Raw genomic sequence first — 15,665 nt, 5'->3', positions numbered from 1 at the left:
TTATCCTGAGTCATTTGCTATGGATTAGATAGATCATTTCAAGATGATTCTATTCACCTATACATCTTTATCATTAGAGTTCTCTAACATACATGACTCAAACTTCATATAGTCCCTCTCATGTGGTCTTACTCTTCACCACTCACACTACATGCTACCCTCTCATGTGGTCTCACTCCTCATCACTCACTACACACTCTCACATAGTAGATATATACTAATACTCCATCCGGGTTGATGACGTACTCCCCAAAACATGCTCCTTCCAAACCAGTCCTCCACTTCGGGTGTCCATCTGTACGTCACTCCAACCTCCAGTGTCCATCTCTACTGTCTTTGAAGCAGTCTCGATGCATCTGAAGTGGTTGAGTCTAACTGTATTTGAGTAGGGGTATACCTCACCAACCGTGTCGTAATCCATCTCCGCAAAAGTGTAGTAGTCTACATGAATCCTCCATGTGATATCCCATGTCTCTAATGTCTCTGGATTAGGTACTATGAATTTATTATTTATTTGTTTTAGCAGGCCATTACTTGAGACTGATAGTGTCAGTTCGGAGTAGTGTCTCAATTTAAAATACCCTATAAAATATAAATGGGTGTCTGACATACCTTTATATCACTGACGTACCAAAATACTTGGCATGGACTCTACTGTGCTACCTAGGTCAACTACTCTCACTAATCCAAATGGTTCAGGCGATTATGTTACCAAGGCCCAGTATATCACTAAGACACTCCAAGAAACTCATGCATGTGCAGGATGCAAAGCCTCTTAAATCGTCAATGGATATGCCAGAAGACAATGTCGATCGCCGACACCCGAGCGTCATCACCACCTCCGAGCAGATAGGCAGTACGGCGAGGGTAGCATATATACGAGAGGAAGTACCCCGAAGACGATCGCAATCAAGACACGAGGACAGGCTCGCGCGGGAACCCTCAGAGAGACTGCGTATCTCCATGCGGGAGGAGGAAAATAGAAAAAATGCCGCTCGGGGAGCCATCTGGATGATAGCAAGGGGTTTGACTGATGGAGATTCGAACATAGCCCGAAAGTCGGATGCCCAGCTCTTGGAAATCCATGCGATCGGGTGCAATAAGGAGAAGGCTCAAGGACGAGAGATTAGCTTCAGTCCTCAGGACCTGGAGGGGGTGGAGGCCTCCTATGACTACACGCTTATCATCAGTATGGTGATCGCCAACTACACTATCCACAGGACTTTCGTAGATACGGGTAGTTAGATCACCATTATCTTCAAGAAGGCGTTCGACCAGCTGTAGATTGACCGAGCTGAGCTCCAACCAATGGCCATGCCTCTAATTGAGGTCACTCCAATTGGGGCCGCTCGCACTACTGCTACAAGCCACATCGTAGCCATGAGTGACCTCGCAGCAACACTGCGAGTCACTTGCTGGGATGGTGAACTTGTGCAGCGTTGCTGCGAGAGATTTGAGTGAAGAGAAAGTTGGTTCTGTCTTATGGCTTGCATGTGAGAGTAAGTCATTCAGGTCTCAGTTGAAAAAGAATTTATTCGAGTTTGTTCGATTAAATTAACAAGTCGAGTTCAAGTTTAATTTCGAGTTTAACAATATGTGGTTCATAAACTCATGTATATATATATATATATATATATATATATATATATATATATATTTATACGAGTTTAAGATCCAGATAATTTGAACTAAGCTCATTTAATTTTTAAACGAGTCATTTTTGAAATAAATTTAAACTAAACTCGTTTAATTTTTAATTGAGTCATTTTCAAACTGAGCTTGAGTCGTTTGCAAACAATTTAATTATATTACAAGCCAAACTCAAATTTAAGAATTAAAGCTTAAACCGAAATCGAGTTTGAGCCTATGATTGTTTGACTCAACTGGATTTGATCACACCCCCTACTTATAAACATTCCAAAAAACAATTTTTAAAATATTTATTCTATATCTAAAATATTCAGTTTGTATAAACTATATGATGTGGCGATAAAAGGAGGGTCCCCCTATCACGGATCAGTTGACATGGTGTCGGTCAAAGTTAAGGCGATCAAACACCTAAATCATTGACTCTCTGGTTATCCCGGTCGACGAAGGATTAGGCCGAGCGGATCACCCAACCGGTCAGGTGAGCGGAACACCCATCTGGTCAGGCGAATGAACAAAAACCGTAGTTGGTCATTGCGGTTACGCGGGAAAGCGAGCTGCTCGGACTGCTCGGCTCAAGGAATGACGTCACAGGAAGGGACGAGAAAATAAAAGAGAACTCCATCTATCATTAAATATGAAGAAGCCAAGACAAAGAAGAACATTCCATCAATCATTAATGCATGAAAGTCAAGCCAAAGAAATCTTCCTCTGACAATGAATGTCATTAAATAAGGGCAGATGAACAATCACTAGGAAAGATATAAAAGGGGATGTCAAGTATGAGGAAAGGTAAGATTTTCTATTTTCTTGATTACTTCATTCTCTCTTCCTGATTTTGACTTGAGCGTCAGAGGGCCAACGCCAAGGACCTCTTCCCTGATTTTGGTTTTGCTTGCAGGATTGAAGTCTTCAATCCGTCAGCAATCATCCCACTCCCGGCTTTCCAACTTCCTTCATTCGGGCAGGATGATCAATAGTGTTCAAGCTAAAAAGTTTTAAGATTTTACCTTTAAAGTTAAGGCTTCTCAATTAGGCTATAGTGTTTAGTTAAAATAAAAATTAAAAATGAAAAAAAATTAGGCGTATCCTTAGGGTTTAGGTTTCCTAATTGGGTTATGATCCTGTCCGAAAGCTGAATCAACGGACGCTGGACACGTGGCGCTCTCCGGTTGCTGACGTGGGTCTTCGACTGCTGGTGCGAACTTCCGGCGATCCTGCAAAGAAGTCGGGCCGGGAAAGGGTCCCGGCGACGACCCTCCGACGCTCAAGTCAGAAAACGAATGGCAAGAAGGTGGCTCCAGGGATTTCAGATTGCATACCTCCGATGAAGTCTGATGGCGTTTATATAGAGCCACGGGAGCTTGGTGCACACAACCCGAGGTGTACACGTGTCATACCCCATACCGTAGCATGGGCTTGTCAGAAGAGCATGTTTGACTCCATGCCGCTACAGTCTGAGTGTCTCCTTGATGGGACAGCAGAATATTCGATCGCACCATACGCAGTATGGTTTAGTCTTCGAACATGCCTGTTGTCAGCAACAGGGGTTACTGAGATAACGTCCACACTGTCCCCTATTCTTTGACTTCTTCTTCTAGGATCGACCATCCAGCCGCTCGGCCAGAGCGCTTGTCTTTAGTCCGACGTAGGTGGTCGCCCATCCGGGAAGACTGAAGGTCGTCCTTCCGCTCGGCCCTTCGTTCCTGTTCAATCGAGCGCCGGAACCCCGACTCCTGCCGAGGCGCCTGTTGCCATCGGTTATTCACCGGTCGGCCGGCCGGGAGGTTGGCCCATCCTTCTCTGGTCGGCCGATCGGTCCGCCCTTTCTCATGAGTCCGGTCAGTCCATCCTTATCCGATGGACCACCTGGCCCTTTGACTTCCACTTGGCGTTGACTTCCCAGCACGGGGGTTCCCTATTCTTATCGCCGGATCACTTGCCTCCCCTTCAAGTCTAGTCGAAGGAGGCGAAGTCCGACTGACTGGACTGCCGATCTGACTGAGTAACGGCCGCTACACTAGTCCGCTCGGCTAGGCTTGGGGATGCTCACCCGTTCGGCGGTGTCTTGCCCGTGCCTTGTATTCCCTTGGAATCCATGCCGAATCCTCTCCCTTACTGCCAAGCACGTGCACTGCGCAGTAAGAGGCTTTCATTAAATGTGACCCGTGTCCTGCTGACACGTGGCGATCTCGCTTTTGTCAGCGTATGGTGGTGGCGTTACCTCCGATAGGACAGTCGCCATTTAAAATGAGCGGTTGGATGATCGCCTCGTTCTTCACGACCTGAATCGGACGGCCGAGGCCGTTCGAGGCTAACGCTATAAATCTCGCGACCTCTTCTCTTCGCCACATTCTTGCTTCGTCGACCTTCGACTTCCCGCTGTTCTTTCTGCTCCGGCGACCTCGTGTCTCAGCTCCCCGACGACCCCGAAGCCCCTTTCGATCATCCCTTTTGCTCGTAAGCCTTCCTTTTCCTCGTTACCTCCCTCTTCTTTTTTCTGTTAGCTGTCCCCTTCAGTTTGCCACCTTTTCTTTTTTGTTCGAACCCCTCTTTTTATCTCGGATTCTTTACTGTGTTTTGACCATGACTAGCACTTCCCAGCCGACCGCCGGCGCTCCTGGTCTTTGGTACACGACCATGGAGAGCCGATTTGACGAGGAGGATGTGCTGCGCCTCGCTCGGACCTATGAAATCCCTGCCAACCACCACATAGTATTAGCCACCCCCGTCGACCGGCCTCATGAACCACCGCCCGGCACTGTCCTCTTTTTTCGAGATCAATTTTTAGCCGGGCTACGCTTTCCTCCACATAAGTTTTTCTTACAAGTGTGCAACTATTTTCGCATCCCGCTCGGCCAACTAGTTCCGAACTCCATTAGGCTGCTGAGCGGGGTGGTAATTCTCTTTAAACTAAACAACATCCCATTAGACCCCAAAGTGTTCCACTACTTCTACTACCCTAAGCAAGCCGAGTGGGGTACTTTTGTTTTCCAATCTAGGATAGGTTTCGTCCTTTTTGATAACATGTCAAGCTCCAACAAACACTGGAAAGAGCATTTTTTTCTACATGTGTTTCCCCGAGCCACCGGCCTTCCGTATCAAATGGCAGACGGCGATGCCAGCACAGCCGGAGCTCGGCAAGTTTAGGGGTGATCCGTCTTACCTTCATGCAGCCGACCGGCTGGTCGGCCAGCGCTACCACATCGACAAGTTGCTCCTTCCGGGAGTGATGTATATATTCGGCTTGTCTTCTATTCCCGCCGATCTGCCTTGCAGCATGAGTAAGCTCTCCTATCATCCTCTTTCTTTTGTTCTAACTGATTTATTCTTTGTTTCTGCAGCCGAAGTTATGTGACGCGCAAAGGCTACCGAGCGGCTGAAACTACGAGCCGCTGAGATCGAGGCGGCCAAGAATAGGGAGATCGCCGAGCGGAGCTTGGCCTCAGCTGGTCCGGCCAGCGGAGAGGGTGAGGGGACTTAGAGTGTCCCCGAAGCCTTAGACGCTTCTGCCTCTCTCGGCGAGGCTGCGGGCGATATAGAGCCTTCTACTCAAGTCGGGGTAGAGGGTCGTTCGGCCGACGACCCCCAGCAACTCGGAAGCGCAGACGGCCAACCGCCTCTCAACCAACTCCATCCGATGAACCGCAGTCCGAGCGGGCGATGAAGCTCCAATGCTGTTCGGGACGGTCTCTATAGAGAGTACTCCCACGCCGCGCGGCTCTCCAATGCGTCGCCTTAGGCGATTGGGCGACCTTCCTTCCTCAAGCGGTGAGCCGTCTGGTAAAGCAGCTGCGCTCCAGGGTGATCTGAGCGGCCCGAGGTTGATAAAGACTGTCCTACGCCTTCCGTCGGAGGAATACATGGCGGCTGCTGATCGGCCAGTGGTCCCCGAGCAGCAGATCACCCTTATGGGTCCTCTTGCCAAAGCCTGGGAGGATGCTCGACTCCGAATTGCAATGATGACTCCCAGTCAGCTAGGCGATAGCAATCTACAACAGGCGACCGGGGTATGTTCTTTTACCGTGTTGGTTACTTGGATTGAGTTTCTAACTTGTTCATATCCGTTTGCAGAACTGGGTGGAGCAGATTGCCATCAGCAACCGACTAGCCGAACTGGAGGACGAGCTGAAAAAGCTCAAAGCCTCGGGGGAAAGTAGACAATCAACAGCCGCTCTGGACAAGGCCAAAAAACTGCTGGAAGCCGAGCGGGTTAAGTCCTCCGATCTATCGAGTGAGGTGGCCCGCCTCGAAGCTTTGGTCAAGCTACGCGATAAGGAGATAAAGACCGCGACCACCCGGAAGCGCAAAGCCATCGACGACATGGACCTGATGAAGGTGGAGAACCGGGGGCTAGAGCGGCGCATGAAGGAATTGGACGCCTCGTTGTCCGCCGAACGGGAGGGCCGTTCGGCCGACCAGGTTAAAGCGGAAGGGGCTTTGAAAGATCTCCAGGCGGCCCTTGACGCTTCTGGAGCCACTCTTAAAGAATATCAAGATGGGGAGCCCGGTCGGTTGGCGGAAGCACGCAAAGCATTCGTCCGCTCGGATGAATTTGGCGAAAAGTTCAGCGACATGCTGTCCTTAACTTTCGAAGAGGCGATCAAAGTGGCAGTTGAATATCTGAAGAGCAAGGGCCACATACCAGCCGAGCTGTCTGTCCCCCACGAAGACCTGGCGGTCATGATGGGCTCCATCCCCGATTCTCTCTTTAATTTTGGTGATAGTGAATGAAGGATTTGTAAAACTTCTTTCAAGTTTTTGCTGTTTTTTGTATGCCCGCCGCTCGGGGCGAAGACTGTTGTTATCACTTTTGTCTATTCACCGTTTGGTGTAAATGAATTCTCTCTCCTTGTTATTTGCTTGTTCGATCAGCATCCAATCCTTAACTTTTTGTGCCGGTACTAATTTTCTTGCGCTAAGTGTGTTTTATAAAGGAGCCGCTCGACCCCACGCTTTCTTTATTCTTGCCTTATCGGCAGGCCCGATCAGAGGTCGGCCTTTACAAACGAGCAGGACCTTGCAAAAAATCATCCGTCCAGAGGATTTATAGCCTCCGGTTGCTCGCCTTTTAACGTCGAATTTTACCGTCAGCGCCTGACGACCTTCCGCTCGGCGGGTTTATAGACGCCGGCTCGTCTCTTGATTTTTAACGTCGGAGCTAGACGGTCTTCCGCAGCGGAGAAGCCGGCTCCTCTCTCGATTTTTAACGTCGGCTCGACGGTCTTCCGTCACGGGTTTATAGACGGCTCTCGATTTTAACGCCTGAGCTCGACGATCTTCCGCCGGAAGGTTTATAGACGCCCGCTCGCCTCGATTTTTAACGAGAGCTCGACCGCCTTCCGCCGACGGGTTTATAGACGCCCATTGCCTCGATTTTAACGCCGGAGTCGACGGTCTTCCGCCGCGGGTTTATAGACGCCGCTTGTCTCTCGATTTTTAACGCCGGAGCTCGGCGGTCTTCCGCTCGGGTTTAGTCGCCGGCTCGTCTCGATTTTAACGTTGGAGCTCGACGGTCTTCCGCTCGGCGGGTTTATGACGCCGGCTCGTCTCTCGATTTTAACGTCGGAGCTCGACGGTCTTCGGGTTTATAGACGCCGGCTCGCTCGATTTTTAACGTCGGAGCTCAACGGTCCTCCGCTCGGCGGGTTTATAGCCTGCCTCTCGAGCTCGACGGCCTTTAAGGCTAACTTTGAAGTCTACGTCGGCGAAGCTATTTGCCCTTTAATCATTTTGCTTCCTGCATTATAAGTACGTGGCCTTAAAATATATATATCAATACAAGGATATCTTTCACCCACCGATAAGGCTGGAGATGATTCGCGCTCCATGGCCTATTCAGTTGCCGCCCGTCTTCATCCTCCAAATAATAAGCGCCCGAGCGGAGCTTTTCGATGATTTTGAAGGGGCCCGCCCAAGGAGCTTCTAGCTTGCCGACGTCTCCGACCGGCTTTACTTTTTTCCAGACAAGATCGCCGACCTGGAATGATCTGGGGATTACGCGCCAGTTGTAGTTTTGCTTCATCCGTTGTCGGTACGCCATCAGCAGGACGGACGCCTTGGCTCGCTCTTCTTCGACCAAATCCAGCTCCATGTTCCTCCGCTCGGCGTTGTCATCATCATAATTCTGTATCTGGGCGGACTCGACGCCGACTTCAATAGGAATCACCGCTTCGCCGTCGTACACCAGATGGAAAGGCGTAACGCCCGTTCCTTCCTTTGGGGTCATTCGGATGGCCCACAGGACACCTGGCACCTCATCCGCCCAACTTCCTCCCAGATGGTCGAGCCGAGCGCGCAAAATGCGAAGAATTTCCCGATTGGCTACTTCGGCTTGACCATTGCTTTGGGGGTATGCTACGGACGTGAAGTGCTGCTTTATGCCATAACTTCTGCACCAATCTTCGAGCAACTTTCCTGTGAATTGCCGCCCATTGTCGGAAATAAGTCGACGAGGGACGCCGAACCGACAGATGATGTGCTGCCAGATAAACTTCTTAACCATCTGCTCGGTGATCTTGGCTAGCGGCTCGGCCTCCACCCACTTAGAAAAATAATCGACTGCCACCAGTAGAAATTTCCGCTGCCCGGTCGCCATAGGAAATGGACCAACGATATCCATTCCCCACTGATCGAACGGGCAGGATACTGTGGATGCCTTCATTTCCTCTGCCGGTCGATGGGAGAAAGTGTGATACTTCTGGCAAGAGAGGCACATCGCCACGGTCCGAGCGGCGTCTGCTTGTAAGGTTGGCTAGAAGTATCCGGCCAGCAGGATCTTCTTAGCCAGCGATCGTCCACCCGGATGCCCTCCGCATGATCCTTGGTGCACTTCTTGAAGGATGTACGATGCGTCTTCCCAACTTACGCATTTCAAAAGGTGACGGGAGAAAGCCTTCTTGTATAGTAGATCGCCGATGAGTGTGAACCGGCCGGCTCTCCTCCTTAGAAGCTGGGCTTCATTCCGATCGAACGGTGTAGGTCCCGAGCGGAGAAACACTCTATGATGGGTGTCCTCCAGTCGCTCGGAAACGTGAGGCCCTCCATCCGGTCGACGTGCGCCACCAAAGATACTCGTTCAATTGGCTGCTAGATGGCGACCGATGTTATTGAACTTGCGAGTTTGGCTAACTCATCGGCCGCTTGGTTTGCCGCTCGGGGTATCTTCTGGATAATGACTTCTTTGAAATTGGCTTTGAGCCTTTCGAAGGCTTCAGCGTAGAGTTTGAGCCGAGCGTTATTAATCTCAAAAGTACCAGAAAGTTACTGAGCAGCCAGCTGCGAATCTGAATGGAGCGTTACCCGACTGGCCCCAACATGCCGAGCTGCCTACAAGCCGGCTATGAGGGCTTCATACTCAGCTTCATTGTTTGTAGCTCTATAATCCAGCCGGACAGATAAGTGCATCTTTTCTTCTTGGGGAGAGAGCAACAGTACTCCAATCCCGCTTCCGAGCCGAGTGGACGATCCGTCCACAAATATTTTCCACATAGCTTTCGGCTCTGGATTCTGCACCTCAGTCACAAAATCTGCTAAGGACTGCGCTTTCACTGCCGAGCGGGGTTGATATTGAATGTCGAATTCACTCAACTCCGTTGTCCACTTAATAAGCCGTCCGGACGCTTCTGGATTCAATAATACTCGTCCGAGCGGGCTATTAGTTTTGACAATGATGGTATGCGCCAGGAAGTATGGACGAAGGCGCTGAGCGGCGAGGACCAGAGCGAAGGCTAACTTCCCGAGCCCAGTGTAGCGAGATTCAGCATCTTTTAAAATATGGCTCAGAAAATATACAGGCTCTTCTCCGCTCGCCCTCACTAATGCCGAGCCGACTGCTTGCTCATTTGAAGATAAATAGATACAAAGAGGCTCACCTACGGCTGGTTTGGCTAGCACAGGCAGAGAATTCATATATGCCTTCAGTTCTTCGAACGCCAGATCGCATTCTTTGTCCCAGTGAAATTTAGTGGCCTTGCGCAATATTTTGAAAAAGGGCAAGCTCCGGTCGGCGATCTTGGAGATGAATCTGGACAGAGCAGTTATCCGACCGGTCAAACGCTGCACTTCCCTCAAATTTCTTGGAGGCGGCATATCTTGTAGAACTTTCACCTTGCTGGGATTTGCTTCGATACCCCGCTCGGTCACTATGTAACCCAAGAAACGCCCTCCTTTTGCTCCGAACAGACACTTCTGGGGGTTTAGCTTGACTCCATATTTCCGTAGCGTTCGGAAAGTTTCCTCCATGTCTTCGAAGAGATCGGCTGCTCGGACGGACTTGATAAGAATGTCGTCCACATATACTTTCAGATTTCGCCCGATCTGCTCCTTGAACACTTTGTTCATCAGCCGCTGATATGTGGCTCCCGCGTTCTTCAATCCGAACGGCATCACATTATAGCAATAGGTGTCGTCGGCTGTAACGAAGCTGACTTTTTCTTGATCTTCACGGGCGAGCGGCACCTGATGATAGCCTTGGTAAGCATCGAGCATACATATAAGCTCGCAGCCTGTGGTGGAGTCCACCAGCTGATCGATCCGCGACAGAGGATAAAAGTCTTTCGGGCAAGCTTTGTTGAGATCCTGAAAATCTATGCACACTCTCCACTTGTTGCCCGGCTTGGAGACTAATACTACGTTCGACAGCCAGCTCGGGAACTGAACCTCGCGTATATGGTCGGCCTCCAAAAGCTTCTCAACTTCCGCCCGGATGATGACATTCTGTTCGGCGCTGAAATCCCTTTTTCTCTGCTTCACCGGTTGAGCGTCCGGTCGGACATGTAGCTCGTGCTGCGCTATGCTCGGCGAAATTTCGGGCAGCTCATGCGTTGACCAGACGAAGACATCACAGTTTCTCTGGAGGCATTTGAGCACTTCCTCTTTCTAGTTGGCCTCCAGATCGGACGCAATGAAGGTCGTGGCCTCCGATCGGGTCGGGTGAATCTGCACTTCCTCATTTTCTTCATAGATCAAAGAGGGTGGTTTTTCAGTGATAGCGTTTACCTTGATCCGGGGCATCTTCCGAGCGGAATTGGCTTCTGCTCGGACCATCTCGACGTAGCATCGCCGAGCTGCTAGTTGATCTCCCCGTACTTCTCCCACTTTGTCCTCCACGAGGAACTTGATCTTCTGGTGGAAGGTGGAGATGGCCGCTCGGAACTCGCTGAGTGTCGGTCGTCCCAAAATGACGTTGTCTGATGAGGAAGAGTCGACCACCACGAAGTTTGTCGTCCGCGTCCTTCTGAGCGGCTCCTCTCCCAATGAGATAGCCAGTTGGATCTGTCCGACCGGCTGAACTTCGTTGCCCGTAAACTCGTAAAGGGGGGTCGTCATGGGCAGCAGCTCGGCTCTGTCAATTTGTAATTGATCAAAGGCCTTTTTGAACATGATGTTGACCGAGCTTCCTGTGTCAACAAAAACGTGATGTATTGTGTAATTGGCTATTACCGCTTTGATGAGAAGAGCGTCGTCATGGGGGACTTCAACTCCTTCCAAGTCCCTGGGCCCGAAACTGATTTCGGGTCCACTCGCCCGTTCTTGGCTGCAGCCGACCGCATGGATCTGGAGTTGCCGGACGCTCGCCTTCCTTGCTCGGTTGGAGTCTCCTCCGGTCGGCCCGCCAGCAATAATGTTGATCTCTCCTCGAGAAGTATTACATCTATTTTCTTCTTCCTGAGCGGACGGTCGGGGTCGTTCCCTAGACATCCGGAGATTCTCCCGCCTCGGAGAGCGATGTCGCTCGGGAGTCTGTTGTTGTCGCATGTCAGCTATCGTCCGATCGGCTTCCCGAGGCCTTTGTCGCCTGTCGGCTGATGGCGATCGACGATCGCCTCTACTGGGAACAGGGTGGGCGATTAGAGGAAGACTCCGGCAATCCTTGGTGTTATGTGTGTCCGTCCGGTGGAAGGAGCAGAATATTGGGGTCCATTTCTTCTTTGGCTTGGGTCGCGCGGCGGCTACCTCTTGCACGTGGGACCTAGCATGGGGGGAGCGGATTGCTTCGGCCCTCGGTCCTCTGGGTGGCTGATGAGCGGCGTGCGGCTTCCGCTCGACAGGAGGAGCCCGCTCGGTTGGAGTTTCTTTTCTCCGGGCCGCTTGGGCTTCCTCTACGTTGATGTATTCGTTGGCCCGGTGTAGCATGTGGTCGTAGTCTCGGGGCGGCTTCCGAATGAGTGACCGGAAGAAATCCCCATCCACGAGGCCTTGTGTGAAGGCATTCATCATGGTTTCTGAGGTGGCCGTTGGAATGTCCATGGCCACTCTGTTGAACAGCTGGATGTAGGCTCGGAGCGATTCGCGGGCTTCCTGTTTGATGGCAAACAGACTAACACTGGTTTTTTGATAGCGCCGACTACTTGCGAAGTGGTGGAGGAAGGTCGTATGGAAGTCTTTGAAGCTTGTGATAGATTCGTCCGGCAACCTCCGAAACCACCGTTGAGCCGATCCAGAGAGGGTGGTGAGGAAAACTCGACACTTCACCCCATCTGTGTATTGATGCAGGGTTGCAGTGTTATCAAATTTACCCAAATGATCATCCGGGTCGGTGGTTCCATTGTATTCGCCGATCGTCGGAGGCACATAGTGCTTGGGCAGAGGGTCTCGTAGAATAGCCTCTGAAAATTGGCGGTTGATCCGCTCGGGAGATGCGTCCGCTCGAGGGGCTTTTCCTTTTCTGCTATCTCGTCTTGGCATTTCATCCGAAGATGATCCTCGATCTCGATTAGTTGCTGCGGCTTCAGGAGTGCGGAATAGGGCTCGATGGAATGCAACGGTGGCCTGAGGTGCTTCCGCTCGGCCGCCTGATGCTGATGTTGCTTGCTGCTCTGCCCGCTCAGCTTGTGACTTTTGTTTTTGTTCCACAAGCTTAGCGGCCCTCGACTCGATTAGAGTGTCGAGTTCCTCCGTGGACAGCGTCACCGTGTGCTGTCGTCCAACTTCGCCCATTGCTTCCGATCGGATGCAGGAGCATTCCCACAAACGGCGCCAAATTGATCCTGTCCGAAAGCTGAATCAACGGACGCTGGGCACGTGGCGCTCTCCGGTTGCTGACGTGGGTCTTTGACTGCTAGTGCGAACTTCCGGCGATCCTGCAAAGAAGTCGGGCCGGGAAAGGGTCCCGGCGACGACCCTCCGACGCTCAAGTCAGAAAACGAATGGCAAGAAGGTGGCTCCAGGGATTTCAGATTGCATACCTCCGATGAAGTCTGATGGCGTTTATATAGAGCCACGGGAGCTTGGTGCACACAACCCGAGGTGTACACGTGTCATACCCCATACCGCAGCATGGGCTTGTCAGAAGAGCATGTTTGACTCCATGCCGCTACAGTCTGAGCGTCTCCTTGATGGGACAGCAGAATATTCGATCGCACCATACGCAGTATGGTTTAGTCTTCGAACATGCCTGTTGTCAGCAACAGGGGTTATTGAGATGACGTCCACACTGTCCCCTATTCTTTGACTTCTTCTTCTAGGATCGACCATCCAGCCGCTCGGCCAGAGCGCTTGTCTTTAGTCCGACGTAGGTGGTCGCCCATCCGGGAAGACTGAAGGTCGTCCTTCCGCTCGGCCCTTCGTTCCTGTTCAATCGAGCGTCGGAACCCCGACTCCTGCCGAGGCGCCTGTTGCCATCGGTTATTCACCGGTCGACCGTCCGGGAGGTTGGCCCATCCTTCTCTGGTCGGTCGATCGGTCCGCCCTTTCTCATGAGTCTGGTCGGTCCATCCTTATCCGATGGACCACCTGACCCTTTGACTTCCACTTGGCGTTGACTTCCCAGCACGGGGGTTCCCTATTCTTATCGCCGGATCAGGTTATAATGTTCAAGCTAAAAAAAATTGAGATTTTAAATCTAGGGCCAGACTTCCTATTTGGATTATAGTGTTCGGTTTAAAGAAAAATTAAAAACGAAAAAAATTTAGGCGTACCCCTATACGTTTTAGGCTTTCCAATTGGGTTATAATGTTAAGCTAAAAAAATTTAAGATTTTATCTCTAGGGTTCATGGTTTCTATTTGGGATATAATATTCCGTTAAAAGGGAAAAAAAATTAAAAATTAAGTGTTTACGGAGTATAGGAATGTGATTATGGGATAAATTAATGTATTTAAGATTTATAGAGGAAATGTTAATTTTTTAATTTAAAATTAAATAAATAATAATAAGAAAATGACGCTGATATATGCGCCTCGAGTTCGCTTATATATACTGGGAAACCGTTTGGACCGAACTCGGGGCGTCTGGAATTGATCGAGGCACCCATGTGAGAGGTTCCTTGCGCTTGGAATGAATGCAAGTGCTTAGACTCATTTTAGTATATTTTCTATCGAAATCAATTAAATTTTTTTTTTACCCTGAAAGAAAAATAAGAGAAAAAATTAGATGTGAGAGATAGTTGAATGTGAGAGAAAAATATGATAAGAGAGAATGATGAGAGAGAAAATGTGATGAGAAAGAATGAAGAGAGATAAAGTACGATAAGAGAAAATGAGGAAAGAGAGTGTGATGGGAGAGAGCATGATGATAGAAGATGAGAGAGAAAATATGATAAGAGAAAAAAAATATGATGAGAGAGTATAAAGAGAGAGAAAGTGTAATGAGAAAAAATGAGGAGAGAGAGTGTGATGGGAGAGATTGAGGAGAGAGAAAGTATGATGAGAGAGAAAGTGTTATAAGAAAAAATAGAAAAGCGAATGTCATGGGAGAGATTGGAGAGAGAAAGTATGATAAGAGAAAAAGTGTATTGAGAAAAAAAAAGGAAAGAATGTGATGGAAAAGATTGAGGAGAGAGAAAATATGATGAGATAGAAAACATGATGAGAAAGAAAATGTAATGAGATAGAAATCATGATGAGAGAGAAAGTGTGATAAGAAGAAAGAGAAAAGAGAGTATGATGTGAGAAATTGAGGAGAGAGAAAGTATGATGAGAGAGAAAGTGTGATGAGAAAAAAGAGAGAAGAGAATGTGATGGAAGATACTAAGGAGAGAGAAAGTCTGATGAGAGAGAATGAGAAAAAAAAAGAGGAAAGAAAGTGTGATGAGAGATATTATGGAGAGAGAAAGTGAGTGATAAAATGAGGAGAAAGAAAATTTGATTAGAGAGAACAAGGAGAGAGAAAGTGATATGAAAGAAAAATTAAATAAATATATTTTGATATTTGATATTAAAGGAGAAAAATTTAGCTTTGGGTCAAGGGTATTTTTAGAATAAGAAAATATTTTAATTGTTGAAAATAGAGTAATGACTCATTGAAGGGGAGACATGGAAATAAGTCATTACCCAATTATAAGAATTCATTCCCTTATTTGTATTTCTATTCCTATAATTCAAACATCAATAAGGGCAATCAATGATTGTTATTCCCATTCCCCACTCTCATTCCCCTAAATCAAACACCCCCTAAGACCATCTCCAACTCACATCACCAAATTTGGTGTAATTTTCACACTAAAATGGTGCAATTTCAACACCAAACACTATTTCAACTCTAACCCACCCACACCATATCACACACAAAAAAAATATTCTATTATTCTTATTAATTTTTTATATGGTAATTATTATATTTAAAATTAATACTTCTTAATATTTGATATTTTAATTTTTTTAAAATTCAGTATCCAACTATATAATATATATATATATATATATATATATATATATATATAATTTTTATTTTTAATTTTATTATATAATTACTCAGGCATAAATATATTTTTAAAATATTATAAAATCACACATAATTAAGATAAAATATTTTACTATTTTATATTTAAGACAAACAAGGATACTTAATTGAAAATATAATATTACAAGATTTTAACTTTTAGAATTATTATATTATTCCCATAAATGCTTAATCAATGCATTTTGAAGGGCAATATGTGCTTCTTTGTCTTTGATTTGTCTATATCGAGCTAGAAACTGTTCAAATCGAGTATCATCATCTACTGCGGGCTCAACATCTGGAGTCAGTACCTCAAAATGTTCCACGATTGGTGCATTTAAATCACGTACCATGTAC

Source organism: Zingiber officinale, chromosome 5A (genome assembly GCF_018446385.1).
Source record: "Zingiber officinale cultivar Zhangliang chromosome 5A, Zo_v1.1, whole genome shotgun sequence".
In the NCBI taxonomy this organism is placed as follows: Eukaryota; Viridiplantae; Streptophyta; class Magnoliopsida; order Zingiberales; family Zingiberaceae; genus Zingiber; species Zingiber officinale.
Note: the sequence above shows the minus strand (reverse complement) of the source record.